The sequence below is a fragment of the Schistocerca nitens genome, chromosome 8, assembly GCF_023898315.1.
Source record: "Schistocerca nitens isolate TAMUIC-IGC-003100 chromosome 8, iqSchNite1.1, whole genome shotgun sequence".
NCBI classification, from domain to species: domain Eukaryota; kingdom Metazoa; phylum Arthropoda; class Insecta; order Orthoptera; family Acrididae; genus Schistocerca; species Schistocerca nitens.
The window spans coordinates 37,915,697-37,940,906 of record NC_064621.1 but is presented as its reverse complement, the minus strand read 5'-3'; positions in this window follow the sequence as shown (position 1 = coordinate 37,940,906).

Below are 25,210 nucleotides of genomic sequence, written 5' to 3'. Positions count from 1 at the left end.
CCTCATGGGTTCACATTTGGCACTGTACTCAGGAAAATTTTGCACCACAGAACATGTGTTCTGTGTCTCCACTTGCTATTTCAGAATGCATTTTCACCACCTCATCAGTGGAATCTGCCAAACTACTGACTCCAGTGATTCAGACATAGTGAAGCTGCAGCTCTTCCTCCCATACAAGCTCCTTTGAGATCTTTTTTGTCTTCATCATTTCTGGTGGAGATTGATGCAATTCGACATTTTCTTGCTGTGTGTTATAGGTGATATGTCGTAGGGCCTCCAACTAACTAGGACAGCAGACCAACCTGGCGAAAGAAAATGCTTTGTGTTTATTTATGAAGTGCAGATTGTTTTGAGCCTTGTCGAGAAGCAAACCAAAGCCTTGTTGTAATAGAGAATTAATAAATTCTAGTAATCTGCTTTAGTTCCACCCTCATCTAGCTGATCCTGATTTTCTTGCTCAAAAGGATGTTGAGTAGGTCTATTCCTAAGGCTTCCATCATTTGCAACAATGAAGTCAAGATTGCTGAAAACATTTCTGTTGCACAGGAAAATGACTGTAATGCTCAACACAATGATGGCAATTTCACCAGTCAGAAATTTTCATATAGGCTCGACCAAAGAATTCCACAATCTTAGTTGGTCCTAGTATCCTGTTGTGTGCTCAAAGTCTTTCCCAGATCTCTTCACAATAGTAGGTCTTTGGCAGTCCCATAAACATTTGATCCAGTGCCTGGATCTTATCGGTGCAGTGGGAAAGGAAGCTAATTAAATGAACATGATCAATCCCATCCAGTTCAGCTACCTGAGTGTTTTAGGTGTGACTGTAGTTGCCATCTAAGGTGAGAAGTGCAGGAGACTTCATGCTCTGATAGGTTTTGAAAATGAAATGTTCAAACCATTGCTTCAACAGGATGCTCTGTACCCAACAAGAGGGATAGGACACGGGAAAAGACCCACATGATGCTCCTTTCATTTACTGCTTTTTCATGTTGTTCTTCAGGAAGCTACATGATTGGAGCAATGAAGGAACCATCAGCACTCAAGCCTGGAATGACTGTAATGAATGAGCCTCCTTGTGTCACTGTGAGAGCTTGTATCTGGCTTTCCAAAGCAACTTATGAGGCAGAGATTTTGCTTTGAATGACCAATAAAATGATTCCATGTCACACTGAAGAATTTCACACTATTTTTCAGTTGAATCTAGAGACTCTGGCCTGTGATGTGCCAATTGGATTCTGCTATGATAAAATATTTATGTGTCTCCTAAAATATGGTCTCAGTCAAACCCTTTTGGCGGTCCCAGTCCCACCAAAGGGATTGTTGATACTGTACCTAATAGACAGCTGATAAGCCATCTAGCTAATATCTCTTTTTGTTAACTCACAGAAAAGAGACTCCATCCTTAGGCAGTAGACAATTAGCACCTCTTGAAGATTCTCTGATAACACAGTTCTCCATGCTAATTTTGTTGTAATTGCATCCTTCTCATCAGAAGTTTCAGACTTAGCCAGCCAAAACAGTGTCATCCAAGGGATATGACACTGTGGGAGCTTCCAAATATCTCATTTTCTTTTCCATACTAATGTAACAGTTTTTTTCATTTGCTCCAAATCCAGTTTCTTACAATGTTGTTTGTCTTGTGCCACATTTTTCTTGTGACTTGGTGTTACTGAGACATCAAAAAACATGGGGACCTTATTTGCAGACTATATTTTTGCAGTAATTGTTTAAAATATATGAAACAATTTGAACATCAGAATTATGATTTAAACAGTCGTGTGAACATTGAGGGGTTTAGGAACGCTAGCAAGCCAGAGTGGTCCATTCAGTGGATGAATGACTTCTAGGACCTTCATGTGGAGTCACAGAATAGATGTACTTTATTAAATTTTCTATCTGACACCATCCTGCACTTGAAAGAGCTTGTACCTATACATTGTGTGCAGTCAAGGGTGCTACTGCAGGTGCAGTTTTCTGTGGCCTGATGAATCTTCCAAAACCCCAACCAAGTTTACAAACATAAATAGATTTATAGTAGAAGATGACTATATAGAATCTATGAAGAAAGCTGTAGAAGAAGCAGTAATAGAAAACAGTGGTAATGGAGACTTGACTGCAGAATTCTATGGTACCTGGGTTAAACAGGGACACACCTCTCTTCATCCTGTAGTATTGGACATCAGTATGTATACAAGAGAAAGCTTTACATGTAGCAGCAATATCTAAAAATTGTAGATGCCCAGAAAAAATAGATGTACACATGAAATAATTGCACAGATAAATGTAGTGACAGGTGTGGAGGAATGGAAGTGGCTGATGTTGCTAGTCTATTTCAATGTTCTGTTGCATGTGATAAAGTGTGATACGTGAATTATGTTGGTGGCAGTAATGCTAAGAGTTGCAGACATATTCAAGGACTAAATTCCTATGTGATGATGTTGTAGTGCAGGAATTTGAGTGTATTGGAAACATACAGAAACAAATGGGATCAAGACTTTGGTGACTGAAAGCTTCATACAAAAACAGAAACTCAGTGAAGGTGAAAGATTGGATGGGAAGGGAAGGTTAACTGACAGTGTAATTGATAAAATACAGAACTATTATGGAATAGCTATTAGGCAAAACACACGCAGTGTTGATGAAATGGAGAAGGCTGTTTGGGCTCTTTTCTTTCATACTTTTACAAGAAATGAAATTCCCCATCATTACTTGTATCCCAAAGGAGAAAGCAACTGGTGCAAGTTTTATTTATTTATTTATTTATTTATTTCATGTTCCATATATCCATATGGGAACATATCCCTGGATATAGAATGAGTCAAGGTTTTTTACAGATTATTATTTTGTGCACATGTACATTGATCTTATCATTAGATTAAAGAAACTGTGAAGTTTAGCATATACCCTTCCATATTATTTAAGATACAGGACATCTGAAAGATTATAGAGTCATACCTAAATTTGGGTATTGTTCTTAAGTTATACAGGCACCATAGACAGACATACATAAATTTGGGTATTGTAGTAAGTTACACTGTACTTACAGAGTATGATTAATCAATTGTAGAGGTCACAAAGTAAGGTTTAAGCACAAACAAGAGATTCTATGCATTTTTGCTAAGAAATTCATCAATACTGTAACAAGATTCATCTAGAAGGAAATGCTTCATATTTTCTTCAAACTTTGGCATGTTTCCAACCAGTTCTTTAATGTGCAATGGAAGGGCATTAAAAATCTTGGTGCCACTGTATAAAACCCCCTTTTTGTTTTTAGCTCATAATGGATATCCAGTTTCCTTTGGGTGTTATAACTGTGGTATGATCTATTGATTTTGAATAAGTTGCTATTTTTTGAAACAAAGCACATCAGGGAAAAAGTATATTGGGCAGGCGTTGTAAGGATTTGTACAGCTCTAAACAGATCCCTGTACAAGTGCCTAGGATGTACTCCACACATAACTGTAATTGGTCGCTTCTGTGCATGGAACATTTTTTTTCCTATTGGTTGATTTCCCCAAAATATTATACCATAGGCCATAAGTTGGTGAAAATAGCCAAAATATGCAGTTTTTATTGTGCTCATTCCCTAGTGTTCGAAATTATTCTTAAGGCAAATGTTGCCTTTTGCACTTCATTTTGCTATCTATATGCAGACCCAAGAATTTGAAGGACTCAACCTTCAAAATCTCATGCTTACCCATTTTTAGGTTCATTTCATTAGTAACATTTGTGTTAGAAGAGAAATGAATGTAATTTGTCTCTTTTCGGTTGACTGTAAGGCCATTGGTTTCAAACTTGTTTGTCAAATCTGCAAAAGCTTTCTTTGCAGCCTCATTTGACACATTCCCTGAGAGATTATTAACTGATAAAGTGGTGTCATCAGCAAACATGATTATTTTCCCATATTCTGTACATAGTGCTAAGTCATTTATAAATATTAGAAAGTGCAGTGGGCCCAATACTGAGCCTTGAGGTACTCCTGCAGTAATGTAGCCCCATTCTGAAGATACCTGGTCACCATGCAGTCCTTCCAAAATTACTTCCTGCTTTCTACCACACAGCTAGGATTCAAGCCACGTGCCTACGGTTCCACCCATTCCTAGAGTCCTGGCTTTACTCAAGAGAATATGGTGACTTACACTGTGAATAGTTTTGACAGGTCACAAAATATTCCAACTGTCATCATATTATTATTTATGGCTCCCATAGCATTGTCAACAAAGGCATGTATTGCATCCACAGTTGATACCCCTTTCCGAAAGCCAAACTGGCTACTGCTGAGGATGTTATATTTACTAAGATGCTAAACCATTCTGCTATGTATCAATTTCTCTAGTACCTTGTAGAAAACTGAGAGTAATGAAATTGGTAGATAGTTTGTAGCCTCAGTCTTTTCTCCCTTTTTATAAATTGGTCATATAAGCCCATATTTTAGCCTGTCGGGAAAAACACCTTCTTCCAATGATGCATTACTAATATGGCAGAGGACTGTACTTATTTCTTTACAACAGTATTTCAGTACAACAATGGATTGTTGGTGAAGAGTACACCTATAAACATAGTGTGCCTGATGTAGTAATGGAGGTGATAAAACCTAATTTCAGAGACTTAGGAGTACCTGAACTGTTGAAAAAGTGTGTTCATGGAAAAACCCCAATGAAAGTGTAAATAGTGTTACAAGGTCAAGAATCCCCAGTACTGTGCTTGTTGGAATAGAAACACTTCATTTTGGCATGTATGATGCTGTTGCTACTTTCAATAATGGCAATGTTGTAAGGTACAAAGTATTTCCAGGTATGGGAATGAAGATAAATTTCTACAGGGTATGTATGATGCTTGCTTTAGACAGGAAACTTCAGGCTGCTGAAAGGGTTGTGAATAGCATAGAAATACAATCCAGAGTAAACAGGATGAGGACAAAGAGAAAGCTGTTGGAGAAGTTTGCAGAAGATGAAGATAATCCAGACTGTGGACCTGGAATGCACTAAAAAAGTAATCCAAACTTTGTCACTCAATTCCTAAGAGTTTTATTTTTTCATACAAATTACGTGTTTTCCCAGGATCTAAAAAACAATTTCACTTCAAATTTTCAGAAAATGCTGCATGGTCCATTATGTATAAATTAACACAGCCTTTTTCCAAAACCCTGTTCACTGCTAAATTTATAAACAAAAAAATGGCACAAAAAGTAGTGAAGTTTTGTTACCGTACAATAGAAAAAATTTAATCTCCAACAACTGAATTGATATTTTTAAAAGTCCCTTTCTCCTCTTAGTACCACTAGGGTCAATATGACCCCATAAGCACATTTCAAACACATATCTCCCTTGTTTTCAAAACGATTATTTTTAAAAATTATGACTTTGTTTCTCTACATTACTTGTATGCAATTACATATGATTCAGTTTTACATTTACAACATATTAAAACGTATTCATGGGCTCTGCACAGAGTACCACTGGGGTCAGCATGACCCCAGTCTAAAGTTTTGTTTTGTTTCTTGAATGTAACGTTATGAAAACAGTATGATGAATATTATGTTGAATACATGTTATACAAAACACCTGCAACAATGAAACAAACTTTTCCCACTTGTTATTTATACCCTTTGTTTCCGTTTCTTGCCTCAGATGTTGTTGTGTATTGCCTCAGCATGTGCAAGAACTACGTTATGACTAGAAAACAGTTGAATAGTGCTGAAAGACAAGCAATTTTGAACGAAGAAAGGAAATAGAAGATACACCATCTGATGACGATGAATAGTTCGATGCTATTATTTCTTGAGGTAATGAATCAACTGAAGATTATGATGAAGATGGAGATTTGGAAACTTTACTTCCTGAAGTTGTGACATCTAATAAAACAAAATGTTCTCACATACAATATGCACCTCAAAATGTACTGGAGAATGATGAATACAAATTATACTGGAACAGAACCATTATAACAGATAAAACACCACCACATAACAAACCTGACATCATGCTCACCAATAAAAAGAAGAAATTAACACAACCAATCGAAAGATCCATACCCAATACAACAAATATACAGAAGAAACCAGGAGAGAAAATTGAAAAATGCATCCAACTGGCTGAGGAAGTCGAGGAAATGTGGCATCAGGATAAAGTTGACATTATACCAATTATACTATCAACTACAGGAGTCATACCACATAATATCCACCAGTACATCAACACAATACAGCTACATCCAAACATATACATACAACTACAGAAATCTGTAATTATTGATACATGTTCAATTACCCGAAAGTTCCTAAATGCAATGTAAGATATACCGTACAGTTAAAAGGTAGTCACACTTGATCAAGGTCCGCGTCACTTTCCGTTTTTAACCAGACATAATGTCTGAGAAAGGAAAGAAAATAATTATAATTATAATATGTAAGTACATATGTAAAATAATAATCCCATTGTTTTTCAGGTCGAGAAATGGAAATGAAACATGGGGGAAAAAATCCTGTTACATCACGTGGGAAACAGCCAGTACAAAATGTTTGAAGACAGCTCCAGGTCACATGAGGCATACTATAAGGAATGTAAATACTTTTCAGTCGGTATTTGAATTATTTATGAAGCCCAGCATTTTCCACATTATTTTAAAGTGGACCAACAAAGAAGGTAACATTACTCTTAGTACCAAATGGACAGATCTTTATAGAGAAGACTTTGTACATTCCTACAAGAATAGGCAGGCCAAGAAAGCATTCAAAGGTCACAATGAGGGCATAGTGAATTCATGGAATGAAGAACATGGCTGACCTATTTTCAATAGTTCTATGGCTAGGAACCACTTTACAGAAATATCACACTGTATTCGGTTTGGTGATTCTCAGCACTCATTACAGAATCATAGTCCTGATAAATTGGCTCCTATAAGGGATTTATTTGAACACTGGGTAAGCACATTACGAGATGCATGCACGAGAATATTACAGTTGTTGAACAACTGGTAATTTTTAAGGGTAGGTGTCCGTTTCGTCAGTACATCCCCTCAAAACCTGGAAAGTATGGTATAAAGATATGGGCTGCATGTGACAGCACTAATAATTCTGTCACACACCTGCAGATGTACACAGGAAAGGGAAAAGGCCAGCTTAGAGAAATAAATCGGGGAAAAAGAGTAGTGTCATGAATTGACAGATCATTTAGCCAGGAGTGGTAAAAATATCACAATAGATAATTTCTTTACAAGTTTTTAGTTGGCAAAGGAACTAGAACAAAAACAAATGACTCTGCTAGGAACACTAAGAAAAAGTTTGTGTCATAAAGTGATGGTCGGGCATGGAAAAATTCTGGATTATTAATTTTAGTAAGGTATTTTTTTTATTTTTGACACAATGTGGAAACTGCTAATCCTAGAGAAAAATGAATAGGACCTTTTTGTAGCAAATTTAATGTTTTTTATTTATTTATTTATTTATTTTTTTTACTGGTCAGCATGTTCACTAGAAGTAGAGTTATTGAAGTAAAATATAGAAAAGTAAACATGGTATCCCCCCACCAACCCTGCCATCAGACGCTCACCACCACTGGTGGGGATTTTAAGTCTATATGCTGTTTATATCACTCCCTCCTAGTACAGTACAAAATTTTGTGAGTAAACTAATTTTTCCCTTAATTTTTCTTTGTTGACTGGACTATATGCTCAAATACCATTTCTGTGCAATCCTTTAACGTATGTGTGCTAACTTCATTGCCACTGTTGTCATTGGTGTATGAGCAGAATTAGTGTCTTCATGAGAAATCATCAAGTATATTCTGCTACAGTGGTCACTGAAGGCCCCCCACATCATGAACCATGGTCCTTGTCTAGGTGGTGTGGCTTAGGTACCTTAGCAATAGAAATAGGTCAGATTAATCCATGGTTGCTGAAGGAGGAGAGTACCCTTTCAAGTAGTTGCAGGGGCAACAGTCTACATGACTTGATCATTCAATTGTGCGAAGTCAGTCTGCATGTCCTTGATGTTCTGATACTGCAAGTGTGTGAAAGTGAGGGAAAATTAGAGCCAATACTTCTCCTGTAAGCATGCAGGGCACCCTATTGATAAAATATTCTGCTGGTAAAATGGTCCCCACTGCCTCCCCCCCCCTCCCCCCCCCCAAAAAAAAGAAATTAACAAAATAGATTTCCAGGTAGGGACTGCTAATTAGAATGTCATGTTAAGGGAAAAGGGAGCTATCACTCTAAGCGTAGGTGTATGGATTGTTTGGGCCTTAATTCAGTGGGGGACTGATGACCTTAGCTGTTTAGTCCCCCTTAAACATCCCAACAACCACCACCACCACCACCTTAATTCAGGTTGTGACATAACAGAATTTAAAAATGTAAATAAGGGGTATGTTAAAGCTAGAAGTAATGAGAACTCGTGAAGTGCTATGCCAAGGAGGACATGCCTAACTGTTGGTCAGGTTGGTTCAGAGTTCATGAACACACAATTAAATAAGGATAGTCCAAAAGTAGGCTTAAAGCCTTCTCCACTAGCAGAAAAATATCTTTAGTCATCTTCAGAAACATATGTTATTTTGAATCAGTTGACCAACAACATTAATGAAATGTTATTTAAAAAAATTAATGGCTAGATTTCTGAAAAGAATGTTGTATGTGACACAGTGTCATTTGAGGCAAACAGATGATAAAATGGAAGTGTATGATACACGGGTTTCATATTTTGTAAACTAGTAATGAAAAGGAAACTTGTACACTATTTAACTACAGCATGGTACAAGGAAAAGTTGTTACACTTTCATATGTGTTCTCTTTATGATAATGAAGACAGGACATCTTAATAGGTATTCTAAAAAATACATGTAATTCTTCAGCTAAGGTGTTTAATGAGCTCGCTGTATGTACGAATGACATTTCATTCATTCAGATAGAGATGAGTTCAGACATCTGTGTGCTGATGTATTTTAAGAATTATTGGTGTGGCTAATTGAGTCCTCGCCACCTGCTCTAGCTCTTAAAGAAGCACATGGGAAAGAAGGAACAAACACATCTGTATGGCAGCAAGGAGTAAGTAATTGAAGTAATTGTGGATCCATCACATCTGAGTCATCATCAGATGAGAAAACTACAAATAATGGTTAGGTAGATGGGACAAAGGCCTCATCATCACTTGGTGTTTCATCATGTTGATGGTTCTATGAGGTTGATTCAAATGAAAACCTTAAAAGCCTTATAATATTTTTAATTGGAACAGTGAACAAAACATTTATGTGTATTTTTTTTATAGGCTCCCTGGTGTTGAAAACATGTATTCCACAAATGTGGAAGTGTATAGATATTACGATGAAATAATTATTTTGGCCATGGGTGTAGCCAGTTGTGCACTACAGTTTTGATCTCTTCATCATTTCTGAAATACTTGCCTGCCATTGCTTGTGAGAATGCATCAAACAGATGAGTCTCTAGGAGTGATGTCTGGTGAATGAGGAGCATGTATCGGACATTCAAATTTTATTTCCCAATAGTCTCAACTGTCTTATGAGCTGTATGCAAATGGGCATTGTTATGCTGTAGCAGTATTCCTGAAGTCAAAAATCCTCATCATTTACTACTGATTGCAGAGTGAAGTTAATTTATCAGCATGTCTGAATAAGTAGCTCTGGTTAACGTCACTCCACTACCCACATAATGCTCTAAAATTACTCCATTTGCATTTCAGAAGAGAATGAGCATGATTTTTCCAGCAGACAGCTGAGTACGGATTTCTTTTAGTTTTGGCGATGAGCTGTGACACTGTTTCTTGTTAGAGTTTTTTGTTTCTGACTGGCAAAAGTGGACCCAATTGTCATTGCCTGTCACATTTTTTTCCCAGAAATGAATCACCTTCAATGTAGAAATGATGCAAAAGTTCTTCATAGGCATTGATGTGATGCTCTTTTGACTCACCAATCAGCTGACATGGCATCCATCTTAAAAACATCTTATCAAAGTGCAGTACATTGTGAACAATATTCTGTGCTGAACCAATATTAATCTTCAAACTTGTAGCTATTTTTTTCAGTGTTAGGCATCCATTATCCTTTGAAAGCTCCTCCTCTAATAAAATGTTCCTGTCTATCACTAAACGGTAAGTGAGCACTGGTCAGGGGCATCTTCAACAGAAATTAGACCACTTTTTAAATATCCTACCTCATTCCCACACTTGCTGCAATGACAAACACCATCCTCTGTACTGCACTGTCATTCTGCATGAATTTCAATTGATTTAACACCTTCACTACAGAAAATGTGGATCACAGATTGCTGCTCATTTGCAGTGCATGTTGACAGAGGGGTGGCCATCTTGTTGTGGATGGTGCTGCCTTCTGTCGGTCTTTCTGAACCCCAAGGAACACTACTGCCACCTACCAACCCCAGTACACACCTTCCCAAAATTTTGTTGAACATAAAAGGTTTACCTTTCAATCATCCTCATATTTTGTATCCCTAAAGATTGTTACACCCATTTCTCTCTACATATTCCCACTGTCACTCATTGATACTATAGACAGAGGATGCTACATATTTCCATTTTGTGAAATGCACAATTTTTACACTGCAAAAACTTAAAACAAGTTGTCAAGCTATATATGGCTTTCAGTTATTTTCAAGGTCTGACTGAATATTTGGGCAACTTCTTGTAGACAATACTTCATTACAGACAACTGCATCATCCATGAGAAGCCTGAGCTTACTAATGTCAATGAGGCCCTTAATATACAATATGAACAATGAGGGTCCCAAAACATTTTCCTAGCTCACACCTGAATTCACTTCTATATATTTCAATAACTCTGCATCAGAGTAACTAGTGTGTGCTTTCTATCAAAGAATCCTCAATCCAGTCATAAATTTTGCCTTAGTATCAAAAGTATGACCATTGGAGAATAAGTGTAGATGTAGTACCGAGTCTTACAGGTTTCTGAAATGTAGAAGTACTGCATCTACGTGTCTTGATTGACTTGCGGCTTTCAGTATGTCAAGTAAGAAACATGTGAGTTGGATACCATTTGATCAATGCTACTGATTTTCAAGGAGGAAGTAATTATGTTACAGATACTTCCTTACATTTGAGATCAGAATATGTTCTAAGATTCTACAACAAAAAGATAAAAGTTGAGCAAGCTGTGATTGAGACTGAGAAGAAAATTGGAAAGGGGATTGAATGAAGGTGAATAAATACAAACTTTGAGGTTTACAGATAACATTACAGTAATCAAATGGCAATGCACATGGGGGTGCAATTGAGTGCAGTGTACAGTACCTGAGAAGGTGAACATCAACAAAAGCAAAACAAGGTAATGGAATATAGGCAAATTAAAGCATGGGATTATGTTAGGAAATGACACTACAAGTATTGTGAGTTTTGCTATTTGGACAGTGAAATGGTTTTCAAAGTAGAGGGGTGATCAAATGCAGATTGGTAATAGCAGGAATAATGTTTATGAAAAACGGAACAGGTTAACATCCAGTATAAGTTTAAATGCCAGGCAGTTTCGTTGAGGTATTTTCTGTAGTACATGAAATGTGGATGATTAGCAGTTTACAAAGAGAAGAGAATAAAAGCTTTTGAATTGTGGTACTATGTAAGAATGGGCTAGATTAATTTACAAGTTGTGGCACAACTTGATTAAAAGAAGGGTTCAGTTCATAGGACCCAATGAGAAGCATCAAGGAGTAGTCAGTTTCGTAATGGAGGGCAATGTGAGGGACAAATATAACAGGTGGAGATGAAGTCTTCAGTAAAGAAAGAGGTTCAGATACGTGTATGTGGTAGTTTTGCGCAGATGGAGAGGCTTGCACTGGTTGGACTCACGAGGAGAGCTGAATGAGACTAGTCTTGAACACAAGAACAACTACAATGGCAAGTCACCCAAGGTTTCATGTTTTGACCTCTTCCAAATCAAGCATAATTATTTCAGTATTTCTCTAAGTACTATGCAGCAGTCCATGTTTCCCTCAAAGTTGCTGTACAGTGACTGTGTATGCTGGAGCATCCATCCCATCACAAACTCTTCTTCTAGGATTTGAAGAACAAATATCTTGAGCTGGAAAGAGAATTTACAAAGAAAAAGTGAAATATCAGGCAATGAAAACTCGTAACTACATTTTGTTAAATTTTACAGTTTAAGCAAAAATGGATTCTTAAAAAATAATATAAATTGATATAGAAAGTTGCTATATGTGTAACTATATAGTATAAGTCTAGTTATTGACAGAGTAGAGAAATCCATGCAGTTTTAAATCTCTCTTTGATTATGGAGTTACTGGTTACTGGAATTCAGAGTTTTTCATTGCCTAACAATGATACATGAAATGTTACTTTGACTTTGATGACATGAAAAAGTGCTAAATATAGGCCATGTTGCCTTGGGAACACTAAATATGGTAGGTGAGAGAGTTTGATTGCAAGGAAGCTGTTTGCACAATGCTGAATCAGTTGAATCCTTCACTTTTGGATGTCCGTAAAAGGGCAGTTGCAATAAAAAACAGAAGGAAAAGAAAATGGCAAACAGTGATGTAACGATAACTTCTGTGAAGTTTGGAAGGTAGGAGATGAGGTAAGAGTGGAAATAAAGCTATGAGGGCAAGTCATAAGATTAGCTTGGTTCCCTCAATCAGTCGCACTTGTCTGCGAAAGGTGAAGCTCCCGTCTTTGAGTCTTGGTCTGGCACACAGTTCTGAACTGCCAGGAAGTTTTGGATTTATAATTTGTACCAATACAGTGATGAGTTTGAAAATCATTGCATAATTTGTACTGTGATAGTGATTAAGTGTGTCTCATTAGACATTGCTTGTGTAAGGTTCACATTGAAACTGAGGTCACTGACAGTGAGACACTTGTGCCAATAATGATTATAAAAGGTCTAAGGACAACAGAAACTATACTCATGCTCATAAACTAAGAATAATGCTGTGAAACAATGGTCTGGTGGGTGGTTTGATGGTTTAAATTACCTCGGGGTATGACCATGCGGTGCATTTGACCTGCAGTCGTCCCACGGTGGCGCTGGCAGCAGTCCACGTATGCAGAGGTGTGTTGGTGCATGTCAGAGTACGGTGCAGCGAGTAAGTGTGCAGACGCTAATGGCGACAGTGTGTTGAAAATGGCTCAAAGAACACATATTGAAGACATTATGAGGGGTGGAATACTGGGGCAACTGGAGGCTGGTCAAACACAGCAGGTCGTAGCATGGGCCCTCCGTGTGCCACCAAGCATGATCTCAAGATTATGGTGATGATTCTAGCAGACAGGAAATGTGTCCAGGCATTACAGTATGGGACGTTCACAGTGTACAACACCACAAGAAGACCAATCTCTCACCATCAGTTGCTGCAGACAACCCCAAAGTACTCCAGGTAGCCTTGCTTGGGACCTTACTGCAGCCACGGGAACAGTTGTCTCCAGACACACTATCTACAGACGACTGAACAGACATGGTTTATTCACCCGGAGATCTGCAAGATGCATTCAACTGACCCCTGGTCACAGCAGAGCCCGTAAAGCCTGCCATCAAGAACACAGTACATAGTCATTGGAACAATGGTCCCAGGTTATGTTCACGGATGAGTCCAGGTATAGTCTGAACAGTGATTCTTGCGAGGTTTTCATCTAGCACAAACCAGAAACCAGATACCAAACCCTTAATGTCCCTGAAAGGGACCTGTATGGAGGTCGTGGTTTGATGGTGTGGAGTGGGATTATGATTGGTGCATGTACACCCCTGTATATCTTTGACAGGTGAACTGTAACATGTCAGGCATATTGGGACATCATTTTGCACCAGTATGGCTGACTGTGGTGGCCACGTGGTTCTAGGCGCTGCAGTCTGGAACCAAACGACTGCTATGGTCGCAGGTTTGAATCCTGCCTTGGGCATGGATGTGTGTGATGTCCTTAGGTTAGTTAGGTTTACTTAGTTCTATGTTCTAGGAGACTAATGACGTCAGATGTTAAGTCCCATAGTGCTCAGAGCCATTTGATTTTGCACCAGTATGTCTGTCTTTTCAGGGGTGCAGTGGGTCCCACCTTCTTCCTGATGGATGATAATGCACAGCCCCGCCATCATGGAGGAGTACCTTGAAACAGAAGATATCAGGTGAATGGAGTGGCATGCCTGTTCTCCATACCTAAACCCCATCGAGTATGTCTGGGATGCTCTCGGTCTACGTATCCCTGCACATCTTCACACCCCTAGGACACCTCAGGAACTCTGACAGGCACTGGTGCAAGAATGGGGGGCTATACCCCAGCAGCTGCTCGACCACCTGATACAGAGTATGCCAACCTGTTGTGTAGCCGGTGTACGTGTGCATCATGATCATATCCCATATTGATGTCGGGGTACATGCGTAGGAAACGGTGGTGTTTTGTACCACATGTGTTTCGGGACAGTTTTCTCGACTTATCGCCAATACCGTGGACTTGCAGATCTGTGTTGTACATGTTCTCTGTGTGCCTATGCTATTAGGGCCAGTTTTGTGTAGTGCCACATTGTCTGGCACCATATTCTGCAATTATCCTTAATTTATGAGCATGAGTGTAGTAGGGGGATTTACTTAGTCAGTAAACTAGATACAGAGGTAGTAATATTATTTCAAATAGGGAATGGAAACATTTAACTCTGGGCATGAGGATGTAGTGGAACTGTGGCCGAAGCTCAGAATAGTTGGACTAGTACTGGGTGGATATACACCTGGTAGAACAGTTTATGATGGGAGGGACTGTGTGTGATTTGTGGTCTCTTACATAAACTTCAAAGAAACTGAGATTCTACATAGTACACATAGAACAAAGCATAGTACTGTAGACAGAGATGTTAAATGATCTAAGTGGCTGTTGAGAGTAATGGGAAACCTTCAATTATTACTGTAACAGAATATTATTGAAAGACCTCTCACAAACTGCAAAGAAATTCCAGTCAATTGTAAAGGCAGTAAGTGGCACCAAAGATAGTCTGGCCACTTTCAAATGACACAGGAAATAAACTGGAGTGTGGCACACTAATAGCAAAAATGATGTTGTTTTAAAACGTTCCTTTACTAAAGAAAATCTAGGAGTATTGTCCCAATTTTACACGTCTCCAAGAAGGATAACAGAAGTGATCCACAATATTTTCAACAGGTTGATGACCCCCCCCCCCCCCCTCCTCCAAATACCAGTCCTGCAAAACGCAAGTTTCACTTTTCTTGCACAGTATCCTGAAAGCCATGGCTCAAGGCTGTCAGGTAGGTGCAATATTTCTTGGCTTCTGAAAGCATTTGACAAAAGAATGACCTTATATGGCAGAGGTAGTCAACCTTTTTTTACCTACTGCCGAATTTTGTATCTCCTGTCAGTAGTAAAATTCTTTACCTACCCATCAGTTCTACAGTAATGGTGACTTATTAACTAAGGAAGTAACAAGCATGTAATAATAATTACTTAATAAATACTTTGTCAAATTTTATGAAAACCTAATGAAAATATTTTTAGCAGTCAATTATGAAAGCTGGAATGCCCACAAGTGGATTTTAGCGTTCTCGTTGACTACCACTGATATATGGTATCAACTGAAGATTGTGAGCAAATGAAAGGTTTCCCATTAGGGTGGATGCCGCACATTATTTCAAGTAGTAAGTCATTGACAAGTGTGGATGTTCTTCAGGCTTGTCCAGGGATTGTGTTGGGGCTTCTGTTGTTAATGTGGTATATTAATGAGCAGAGACACAGTATTAATAGTAAGCTCTGACTTTTTTCACATGGTGCAGTTATTGATAATGAAATACTATATCACGAGAGATGCCAAAATGAGGTGTGTGAGAAAAGTAATGAGACTGATCATTTATGTACTAATGTTTTTATATTTTTTTTAACAATAATGTTTTCCCATTCAAAGCAGTTCCCTTTGGCAGCTATACCCTGGTGGAGTCATTGCTCCCAGTCTTGGTAGCAGCACTGAAAGGCACACTGTTATGACCTTTGACATGATGGCTCACTTTCTACTGAATATTTTGCACAGTCCCAAAATGACTTCCTTTAAGACAATTTTCAATTTCAGAAAAGAGAAAAGGCCCAAGGACTCTGATCAGGTGAACAGTGGGACTGTGGAACACCAGGAATGCCTTTTGCAGTCAAAAATTCCATAATGGAAGGGGCTGTGTGACATGGGTCATTGTCTTGATGCAGCACCTGTTGTTATCAGTGTCCAGTCTCCCTCAATTCGCCCTTTTTCTGAGCCTTTCATCTTTGTAAAACAATTGCTTGCCAGTTTGTCCTGGGGGAACAAATTCCTTATGCATGATACCCCTATTGTCAAAAAAGCAAATCACTATGCTTTTGATCTTTGATTTGCGTTTTTTTTTTTTTTTTTTTTTTTTTGGTTGAAGAAATGTCTGTGTACCACTTCTCACTCTGCTGTTTTGTCTCACAATCATACTCAAAAATCTAGGATTCATCACCTGTGATCACATGACTGAATCATTTGTGGTCATCGGCAGTCCTCTAAAGATCAACACATGTTTCTTCAATTGATCTTCTACTCCATTGAGGCTTTTTGGCACCATTTTGGCAAAACCTTTTGCATGTACAAAACTCCAGTCAAAATTTGATGTACAGTGAAAGTGTTCAACAGATAACCCATAATCCTTATTGTTAAACATCAGTTTGATGTTGCAAGACTGAACACACATTAGATGTTTTGGCAGTCTTTGAAGTTGAAATTCTCACTGAGTGTGGTTTATATTCATCTTGTTCTCAGCCTTCCAGAAATGGTTTGTGTCAGTGAAAAATAGGTTCTCTTCATAAGGAATGTTCCCCTTAGGCCTGTTTCTACTTTTCGAAGGTCACACTTCTGGATTTGACACATATTAAATTCTGCTGTTCCATTTTCATAACCCACGACAAAAACAAAACTTTGCTGATAGCACTCTCAAAAATAATGTGATGGTTGTACAGATCCGTAACTCAGGCGGAGCATCAGAAAGGGATGAACACACACTGATCCACATAACAACAACAACAACAACAACAACAACAACAATGCAGCGTTTCTAGATCACTCGCAGTGCTGTCAGCCTCATTAATTTTCCCAAAGACCTTCTATATTCAGTGAGATGTTGGTAAGTTTTAAAAGTGATGCAAACTTTGTGTAACCTATAGCCAACAAGCAAAGATTCGTGATGTTAGTGATATTGCTTACAGTCGTGTAAGACTCCATAGACACTACACAAGTGCAATTTAAAAAACCTTTGTCATCCTTCTGATCTGCTCAGTGCATTAGGATAATTATATGAAAGTACACAGCTATTTTCTCTTACAGTTTGCTGTCATTTGATTGAAGATTAACAATCTGAGGTACAAATATTCTCTTCTGATGAACTAAGATTATAATAATCTGCTTCAGAAATATTTTGTGTTCATTCCAAACAAATTTGAATGATTAAACTGAAATTGTATTAGTATGTCTATCTTATGTGATGTGGCAATTATCTGAGACATGACATTCAATATCCTCTCCCACTCCCCCCCCCCCCCCCCCCCCTCAATGATAACCCAAATTAGCAATTTAGTTTTAAGTGGTGAGAGAGATTGATTCTCAAAAAAATAATCATAGTGATGCATCTCATTACCATACATCATTATATAAGAAGTGAGAAAATACTAAATCCTTTCTTCATCTTTTTAAACATGTCACATTTTATCATTAGTATATTGCTTTAAACATCCAGAAATTTAAAACTGAGCACTTCACATAATGCAGAAATGCAGTGTCCTGTGACTACACTGTCAGTGAGTTGTGATCTGAATTGGTCAACGTGTACAAATACTTGGGTGTAACAGTATGTGGAATGATTACATAAGCATAGTCATCAGTGAGTCAAGTGCCAGACTTCTTTAGTAATATACTAGAGAAATGCAATAAATCTATATAAGAGACTGCTTGCAAAATTCATATCAACCATGTAAAAGGTGTAACAGAAAGGAATAACAGGAATGTTGAATATATACAGAGAAGGACAGCACAGATTGTGAATAAGTTGGACACATGGAGAGGTACCATGGATACACTGCCATATGCTTCAAGATAGCCACTTCCTTCCTTCCTTCCTTCCTTCCTTCCTTACCTGCTTTCTTACTGGTTGGCACTGTAGTGTTTGTAGAACCTCAACCTCTTGTGTCACCTGCCCCCATTCTTCTCTGTCCACTGCTTTCCTTCTTCACTTCCTGACTCCCACTGCTTTCCTTCTTCACTTCCTGACTCCCACTGCTTTCCTTCTTCACTTCCTGACTCCCACTGCTTTGAGGTCCTTCTCCAAATTGTGAATACACATTTTCCTGGATTCTCCTCATCCCTCCTCCTCCCCATCCCCCCTCCTCCCCACCCCCCCTCCTCCCCATCCCCCCTCCTCCCCATCCCCCCTCCTCCCCATCCCCCCTCCTCACCATCCCCCCTCCTCCCCCCTCCTCCCCCCTCCTCCCCATCCCCCCTCCTCCCCATTGGGGCTTTCAGCTGCAGGTGCTACAGCAGAATGCTGAAGATTATATGGGTGGATAACATAACTTACGAGGAGGTATTGAATAGAATTGGGGAGAAGAGGAGTTTGTGGTACAACTTGACTATAAGAAGGTATGAGTTGGTAGGAAATGTTCTGAGGCTTCAAGGGCTCACCAATTTAGTACTGGAGGGCAGCATGGAGGGTAAAAATCTTAGAGGGAGACCAAGAGATGAATACACTAAGCAGATTCAGAAGGATGTAGGTTGCAGTAGGTACTGGGAGATGAAGAAGCTTGCACATGATAGAGTAGCATGGAGAGCTGCATCAAAACCAATCTCAGGACTGAAGACCACAACAATAACATCATCATCAACAACAACAACAACAACAACAACAACATTATTCAATGACTGAATGTTACTCTGGAAAGTAGGATTTTTGAAATCACAATGAAAGATGCAGATTTCTGATTGGGCATGACAGTAGGGGGAGTGAAATTCATATAGGGACTTCTAGAAATACAATTTTGGTCTGCTCCCAGGCAATTTGGAGTGCTGCATGTTTATCAGACCTTCATCATGTGGCTTTCTTATTGCGTGTTTTTCTTTTCTTTTCTTTTTTTTTTTTTTTTTTTTTTTTAAATTCCTTCATATCTGTTTTCATTTCATAGTAAATGTAAGCTACTGTCAAATTACATCCCCAATTGCAACTTATTCATCTTGCATTCTCCAAATTGCATTGTAAATGTGTTGCTTATGTTGTGCTTGAGATTTGCTCACATCTGTTACATTGAATAGAGTAAATGATTCTTTCTTAATGCTGAAGTGCATAAAAGACATGGTAGTAAGGAACCAAATATTAGGTTGGTGTATATGTTTGCAATGTTTTTACATAAGTTTAATAAACACAAGAGATACATATAAGAGGCTTCAGTCACTAATAATACATTCTCCATCACTATCTACAACAGTACGCCAACTCTGGGGCCACTTTCTGATTCTGTGACTCTAGAAATCACATGGTTTTCATGTGAAGATCTTGCCGTGCCATGTTCAGGCTGCATTTTCATCCAGAAAGGACGTCAGGAAACTCTGCAAAGGTTGTTAGACAGAGATGGGGCCACGGAACAGCTGAACAGCACAATACCCAATTTGACACACCAATTGACACAGTCTGCAGTAGTGGTGACAGAGGTAACAGTAATGTGTAGGCTACTACAAACCCTCCTTGTTGTAGGGAAAGAGAGGCTAGATGCCGGCTCCTCTGTGGTACACTGATGTTGACACATACATAGTTATTGAAGCAGCCATCCCAGGCACAAACAGTTCCCCTTTCATCTGAACTGGCAAGCAGCAACAGATGTGGCATGAGTGCAGAGTTGCACACCTTCTGGCCTCCTTCATGAGGGTAGAGGACCCCAGCACCACACAGGCAGGAATTGGGTCCACATCGAAATGCCCTTGGTGCCGTGAACTGAAAAGCTGCAGTGTCCTGTGGTAAGGTATGTGGTGTCAGCAGGTCTACAGAAGGCACTGGCCTCAGTGGAGGAGGTACTGCTTCACTGTAGGAGGCACCTGCAGGCACATCAATCAAGCTCCTGTGACCCCTCACACAAGAGAAGACACTGCAGCTTGTGGGGACCAGTCCACTGGTGAAGGAGACCACCTTGGGAGGGTGGCTGGGCATGCCCCAGATGGCGTGTTGCCCACCAGAAACTGTGACAGTGGCAGATGTGCCCATGTAGTGGTTAGTGGGGAGGTGTCTGTACCCACCTGAGTATGCAGCCAATTGTAGTGGCACACCATGAGGCACTCATTGGTATGCACTGTGAACATGAGGCACCCACACTGGATGTGCGGACAGTGCCCGGAGTCTGCGGAGATTAATACTGGAATTCTAGGTGTCCCTGTCTGGCAGCAGGAGGTGGAGCAGTGTTTGCAGCTGCTGGCTGTGTGTGTTTGGCCTGGAACTTGTCCATAATTGGAGACATTTTGTAAGAACTGAGAAAAGGGTGATGGCCTCCTTGGCTGGCAATTCCACGACATATTTGCACATATGTGTTTTGAAAGTTTCACCTCACCACTGGATTTTGGATGAAAGGGATGTGCCAAAGGATTGAGCCAAAATTGGAGGACCATTGTCTGAAACCACTGCATGCAGTAGGCCTTTGACAGAAGAAATTTTTGACAGCACCTTGACAGCACCTTGACAGTTGTATGCTGTAGTAGATGGTCACCAAACAACATAAGAAAACTTTGAAAAGGCATTGACAACCGATAACCAAACAGTGGCTTTAAATGTCTGGCAAAGTCAATATAGGTTCTTTCCTGAGGTAGAGTGGTTGCTGACTGAGGGGGGGAAAGCAGTGCACAATGCCACCTGTTGATTTGAACACTTTTGCCATGCTGTAACTAGGCACTCTAACTCATGATTGTTACCTGTCCAGAACATGTGTGGACTTGCCAATTGTTAAGTTAGGTATGCACTCTGATGACTTTGATGTAACATGTTGAGAACCTCCTTACATAACATTGTTGGAATCATGATGAGTGTACTACTGTTTTCTGCTGAGAAGAGAATGACACCATCTAACAGAGAAAGATGATGATGGAGAACATGGAAGTTCCACAAATAGTTAGACGGGTGGCTCAGCAGACTTGTTTAAGACCTGGGTCCACAGCTACAGCAGATGCAGTCCTGGAGCTGGTACTGGGGAAATTATTAATAGTGTATCTTGCTTTTGTGTCAAGCTCGAAAGTTTTTCCCAGTCAAAAAATGGATGGTACCCTATAGGCAGCCAAGGCAATGTGTCAGCATTTGCACACATCTCACAAATTTTTCTTGACAAAAGTAAAGCCTGATGTTAAAAGGCAATGAGCAGCATTGTCAGATAAAGCAGATGAAGGATTAAACAAGAAAACTGACAGATTGAGCTGTTGATAACAGAAATTTTTTTGCCATATTAGAGTATGTGACAATTTTTTGAGGCATAAACAATCATAAGTGCTTCTTTCTCGACTTGGGAATAGTGCTGCTGTGGTAAGTTGAGTGCTTTCAATTCACAAGCGATAGGTTGCTCAGAGCCGTTTGCATGACAGTGGGGCAGAGCTGCCACCACTCCATACTGGGACATGTCTGTGGGCGAGACTAAATGTTTACCAGGATGGAAAGGCGCAAGATGAGGCACAGAGCATAATTTATTTTTAAGTTACACAAAGTCATGCTAACAGGTGAGTGACCACTTGATAGGAAAAACTTCATAAAGGTACTGGTGCAGAGGGTGTCCCAGAGTGGCTGTGCCTGGAATAAACTGGTGATAGAATGCTATTTTACTGATGAATGCCTGAGTTCCCACAAATTTGTTGGACAGGTTAACACAGTAATAGCGGTGGCATGCTGTTTGAGTGCTTGAACTCCCTGACTGGAAATTTCATGTCTGAGAGCCACAACAGAGGATGGAAAAAAATGTGGTTCTGTAAGATTGCACTTGAGATGGTGTGCCAAATGCTAAAGAGACAATGGAGGTTATGTAAATGTTCACAGTATTGTAGTAACAGGCATTTAAACTAAAGAAGATAGATGATGCAGCAAGGGACATTTGTCATAAGTTGATCCAGCGAGCATTGGAGTAGCTAGTATCTGGCAAAATGTCAAACATTAAATCTTCACATTGATAAGGATGAGAAAGCATGCTTGCCACAAGAAATTGTTTCAGTGTGTCATTTAATGGAACCTGCAGGTATACCATATCCTAGTCAATTTGAGAAAAGAATTATCCCCAACCAATTTTGCAAGTAAGTCATCATCTCAAGGCAGAGGGTGCATGTCACTATCAGGACTCTGTCAATAAACCAGTGTGCCACCTCCAACTTTGTGGAGATGTTTAATTTACTAATCACAAATGGCATAGCCAACTAATTTGTTGAGAGCATTAGAATGATGCATAGAGACTCAACAGATTCAGTTTGGATGACCTCAGAAGATGTCTCCCACAGATGGAGACAAAACATCAGGTGGAAATTTTATACATAGACCATAGCCTCTCAGCCCGGAAGTTTTAACTGAAGACAACACCGGCCATGAAAGCCTACATTGTATGAATGATGAAGTAGAACAAATGTCAATGTCCATTTGTTCTGAGGATGGCAGGGAATGACAAACCAAAGCAGTGTCGTTTTTCTTGTGGCACAACAGCCACCATTTGGGGTATGCAGCCCTCTTATGATGCTCAAAGCGAGAGGGATTTGACCAAAGTGCCACATTGTCTCATTGTTGTCGTCATCATTGTTGTCACTGCTGTTGTCACCGCTGATGGGTTTGTCTGTCTTGGTTATATTTCCTAGTTCAAATGGCTTTGACTTGCTCGTTGCCCTGCAAATTTGTTAACGTGTGCTGAAGCAGTTCACTACTGATGATGGCAACATTGTCCAATGCTTTGATTTGGTAGGCTGCAGCATAGTAGACTTCAAAGGACTGACTAGTGTTAAAATTTCTTCTGAGGACAGTGCTCTCTGATGAACTTCCTTAACAGCTGCTAGGTGGATAATTGCATCTCTAACAACAAAGTCTGAGTAAGATTCTTTGGAGTTTGTAGTAACAAAGTGATACTTAAGGCTCAAACCCCTTAGCTCCACTGCCTGACCCTGATAAGACTGATGTGACCACCTGCAACACAGATGTGGATGTTCTTGTGATGCTAAGACAATGATGAACTACACATTTCATCAGACGTGTGAAGCTGGTTCCTGCAAAGCACAACTGCTCGTGCACATATGCTGTAGCAATTTTTCACAAGTTTCCCAGTCTTCAGCAGAGTCATCATATGACAGACAGAAACCACGGTGAGTGCACCTGAGTAGGTGGAGCCTGAACTATAAACATAGCCACTAGTTTTTTCAAGGTGGCCATAGTAAATTCCTGCTACCAGACAAGTGCTTGAGATACCATATTCGTAGATAAAAAAAAAAAAAAACCAGTCACTGCAGTTGACTGCACAGAAGTTCTACTTTTTGCCATTTTTTTTCCTAACTCTGAACACAATAAAACACCTTGGTCATAAGAAACGGACTAGTTGTCGAGTCAGGATGAGTCAAAGTACGTACGAGGTACATGGCTATATGAGAAGCATTTGCCTACCATGGACAGCTGTCTATTGGCTGCAGGTGATAGAGGCACCAAACTGAGATCAGTGGCCTCTGTTTGGGGACCCATAGCAGCTGAACAGCGCTTTACTCAAATGAATGGTAGGGGTGGTTTAGGTGCAATCATGCAGGTTACTACATACTCCATACATGATTACACTCCATATGATACATAATATGGTTTCATCACATGATGATCTGCGTACTCACATATATGTGTTCCTGCTTAGGAATCTGTGTTCAAACTGCAAGAGTTAAATGCATTGTAAGTAAATTGTTCTTCTTGTACACTGTTTTTCATAACGTGAGAAAATACAAAAATTGAATGCAAACAAAAAGTCCATATTAGCTGCTTTTGACAGAATTTATATTCTTCTTCAGTACATCTTGTCACAAAGTAGGTACAGAAATCTGCTTTGAATGGCAATGCTTCTTGACACTGAGAATGCTTTGCAATCTTATTGGCTAAAGCCTTCTTCCATGTACATGTTAAAAATGCAACAGTAGTCACACAAATGTGTTCACGTGTTACTGATAGGAGCTACAAATAATATATTTTAGCATAAATGAAGCTATTACAATCATCCTTCCACTCTGATGAAAATTTCAAAGCAAATAATACATTTTATTAATAAGGGAATTGAATTTCCAGTAAGAGTCCATGATCCTCATCAATATTTTGTGAATAAACCTCTCTAGATTGTTAAACAAAATTACTTTATTACAATGTTTTTGCATCTAATATCATCAGATACCTGCAATAAAGATGAAAGGAACAGTAAGAGTGACAGGTGTTTCTTAAACATTATCGAGTTCCCTAAATTTTAAAAGTTAAAATATATTTTGAAAGGATTGCTCACCAAAAAATTTGAACTTGTGAAGCAAGGTACAGTGTCCGTATTGAAAGCTATACCTTATCAGGATGTCAACTGAAAATGAATTTAAGAGTTACACTAAGATGTAAGTTTAGTTGACACTTGGCACTGGTGTGGGGAACATTTCCTTAAGATTTTACTTACTATTACTATTATTATTATTATTATTACAATGTGAACAACTTTGCTTCTGCTGTTTTTTTTTCTCCACCATTTGAGACTTTAATGAAACAATTTGGTTACACATGTAGCATTCAAAGTATTTTACATCACTGGCCACTAGTTTCTCCCATCAGTTTGGCAGTGTATGAATCCCGCATCGAAAAAATTGTTCATCTTTTGAAGTGATCCACAAATTGACCCAATTTGTGACTTCTTCATGAGATTGGAAGTGCTAGTCAGCTAGGCCAAGCGCCATTGATCTAAACAGGTGATAGTCAGAGGGATAAATGTCTGGAGAATATGGCAGGTGGGGTAGGACTTGCCATCTCAATATTTCCAAGTACGTTTTGACCTCTTTTTGCAGCACGACAATGCTCTACCCCACGTTGCAAATATATTTATCGTGCCTCTCACTTTATTTTGGCAGGTTTTCTTTTAATGCTCTGCTCAAATGCATTAATTTCTTTCAATAACAAGTACCTGTGATTGTCTCACTTGGTTTTAACACCTAATAGTGCACGACACTTAGCTGGTCCCACCAAA